The 3,472-nt window shown below is 32.9% G+C and overlaps 1 long non-coding RNA gene across 1 annotated transcript; it reads right to left on the reverse strand.

The window, feature by feature from the left end:
- Window positions 1-348: 348 nt before the first annotated feature.
- Window positions 349-759, reverse strand: LOC104803333. The gene is made up of 3 exons (XR_770195.1): window positions 696-759; window positions 552-592; window positions 349-452 (listed from the first exon to the last, which is right to left on the reverse strand). It is a non-coding gene; the product is annotated as an uncharacterized LOC104803333 (long non-coding RNA).
- Window positions 760-3,472: the final 2,713 nt, after the last annotated feature.

Here is a 3,472-nt window from a genome sequence, read left to right on the forward strand (position 1 = left end):
TGGTTTTGGATTAAAGTTTGTTGGTTTTGAGTTTTGCTGAAGACATTTTTAATTTTGGTATGGATACACAAAGAGATTGGATGAATATTAAAGGTAACCTCCGATTTATTTGTGGATCGGTTTATAAGATCCAGGATATTATATTTGTTTTCCTAACCATTTTGTATTTTCATCTTCGTTTTATTATATCAGTCTCATATTTATATCTTGTACCTAAAATTCGTTAGTGAATCTGCAAATTCAAATTTTATTTGTTCATACCTTTTTATTTATTCTTATCGATGAAAATTACATTAGCAAATTCAACTGGAAAAGGATATATTCTTTAACATCTTAAAGGAGGGCGCGTGGGCCCCAGAGTTTGGCGGATGATGTCCACGTCCGCAACTGGGGTCATGTTGACAGTTGGCTCCTGGTGCCTCGTAGTCCGTTATGCCCACTTCATCATCAATCTAATTTTAACCCAATATTTCATTAGTTTTTTTTTTTTTATAGAAGCAATATTTCATGAGTTATTCAATTGAGAAACATATATAATTGTAATAATTTACCTTGCTGTTGGAGAGATCCACGTGTTTGGCCTCCTCGGAACCTGTTCGAATGAAAAATAAATATATATATATATGATGTTTATATTTAAGAATGAAAATATATAAAAAAAAAACAGACGAAGTTTTTTTTTTTATAAATCTCACCATAAGAACACAATGGAAGAAGGAGCAAGCACAGAAAAAACAATAGCTTCATGATCAAATTAAATATTTTTCACCTTTTTGTCACTTTTGTTTTTCGTTGTTGAAACTTGAAATCCTTCCGTCACTTTACACATGTATATATATACACGTAAGTTCATATAATTTAGAAAATTAGCAACTTAATTACTTCACTAGACTGATTTAATTTGAGAATTAGTTTTGTTAGATACATAATTATATCATTCTTGTCATTTTTCAAGTTGTTAACAATGGAAAAAGCAAGAATAGAAACAACTTTTACCAAAAAAAGAAGGAGAAGAGAATAGAAACAAAACCAACTTCATAATCTAAATTTTCATTTTTTGGTTTATTGTTGAAAGTCTTATTTAAATTTGGAATATCATAAATTAATTACTTTGTGAGACTGATTAAATTTGACTTTTTTTATGGATCAGTAATTATTATGTCATTTTTATCTTTTGGCGATATGTTTATTTTTAGAGGTAACAAGTTATATTTTCCACATTATTAATAATAAGATTAGAAAAAAACTAATAAAATAAATTTTTTTAAAAAATGTATAAGAAAGAAGAATGACAAAGTGTGCACACAAGGGATGTCCTTCTATCTCGATCAAAGCTCTGGTCCATAAATATGAAATGAGACAATATAAGGTAATAAAACTTAAAAATATATGATTTAATGTGTTTGAAACAATGTATTAAATGATCTGTATGAGTTTGTTTTGTGGACGAGAGTCATGTCTTGAATTAAATATATTGATTTGCCGGGAATATTTATACCTGAGATATTTGTGATATTCGACATAAAGAATAGCGTGCTCCAACTCAGTCAAACTCATCTTTAATCAGATGATTATAAAATAAATAGTGCTCCGAATATTATAATAGTAGAGGATAGTAGATAATCAATATGTGTTTTATCTTTCTCGAACGAAAAAGATATTGTTGGATCTCTCGAATGAGTAGAACTGTAAAGTGTGGTAGCATTATAATAATAGTCATTTATGTACAATTTGTCCAACGAATAAGAAAACGGTTGAACTAGATGAGATAGTTAGTCTTATGCATTATGTTTAAAAATGATTTAAAAAAATAAAAGGATAATTGCTAAAATTATTATCGTCTTTTATTTAGATCACCTCTAATTTTATTTGGTTATGGGTAGTCATAGTTTCTTATTAGAGATCACCAATTGTATATCGAAATTGGATTTTGAAAAACTTCCATTTTACTTAAACCTAAAATATCACATACAAAAGGTTGAAATACTTACACCCGTGCAAATGATGTTACTCGACCGAGTAGTCTTCAGATTGAATGAAATTTCATTCCGAGAAGTTGCACGAGCCAAAATTTTTTGATTCGAGAGTGTGCTCGGGCCAAACAGATTTTTGCTCGACCGAGCACCTCCCTCGTACAGAATAAGTGTTCGGGTTGAGTAGAAAAATGTTCGGCTGAGCACAATTTTGAAAAAATTCCAATGCCATCATGATTAGGGTTTTCGAGGTTGGCTATAAAAGAGACGTGATCGAATCGGTTTGACATATCTTTACACACCTTGTCCTAACTTTAAAACAGTTCTAAAAAAAATCCTCGTCACTATCAAAACCCTAGCACACAAGCGAAAATGAATTATCGGATGCATGCTGACAGACTCGATCCAATAATTGGATATCAACCCGCCGTCTTTTAGTTACGTTGGCGACCTTCAACGCCTTGGATTGTTGGAGAACAAGTGAATGAAGAAGACAGAATCGAAGACTTGCATATCAGGGCACACTCGGAGAAACTTGACAATGGACACCAAGCAACGTTCGTCTCTTCACAAAATGGAAACTTTCAACACTAATTGATATGTTTCCATTTTGCCAAGTTTGACATATTTTCTTACCATGTATATTATTGCTGTCACATCCCATAAAACACTCACCCATTCCTCTACCTCACTCCTCACTCTCTCTCTCTCTCTCTCCCACGATTTCATCATCTTCGCCGAATATACTAGTACAAATAATACTTCAGTCTAAAATAAATTATACTGAAATGAAACCAAACATAGTCCGAACCGAACCAAAATTCAAAGTAAGTGCGAAACCACGGGACGACTTGAATTAGTCATCCGGACGGATTAGAACCCAGTTTGAAATGAATAAAATAAAAAGAAAAATATATATATGGGTGTATATAGATATAAATACCTAGTGAGTGTATATGTGTTAAGTAAACTCTATGGTATAATTATATTAAGAAATTTATAATTTATAAAGAGATAAAAGGGGCATGTTTGTATGTCTGTAAGGTAAGTAAAAAGGTGTGACTGCATGTGATTGCAGAAATTATTTCGGGATAGTTTGCATGGCGTTGACAGTATTCCGATCAGGTTTGGATATTATCTAACGTATGATTGTAGTCGGGTTACGCATGTGTATGACATCCTGATGATTGCGTTCCATCTAGACGACATTCGATCCGAATTGGGTGTTCGATAGGTGGGACATGATTATGATTGGATTGGTGATGATGATACCAATGATTTACGTATATAGCCTACCGAGTGATTTAGCACTGTTACGTGATGAGGAAATACGGTTTTTTGGTAACCGCGCCAATATTCCACTGATCATGGAATGGATTCCGGGATTGTGTATTTCCCGACGGTAGGCACATAAACCAGAGATCTGGGAATGAGTGCAATTTTCCAGGGAGGTGATTCGGATTTACTCTAAAAGGCTTGGGCACGGGTCTGACGAGTAC

This window comes from Tarenaya hassleriana, unplaced genomic scaffold (genome assembly GCF_000463585.1).
Source record: "Tarenaya hassleriana unplaced genomic scaffold, ASM46358v1 Cleome83, whole genome shotgun sequence".
Lineage (NCBI taxonomy): Eukaryota > Viridiplantae > Streptophyta > Magnoliopsida > Brassicales > Cleomaceae > Tarenaya > Tarenaya hassleriana.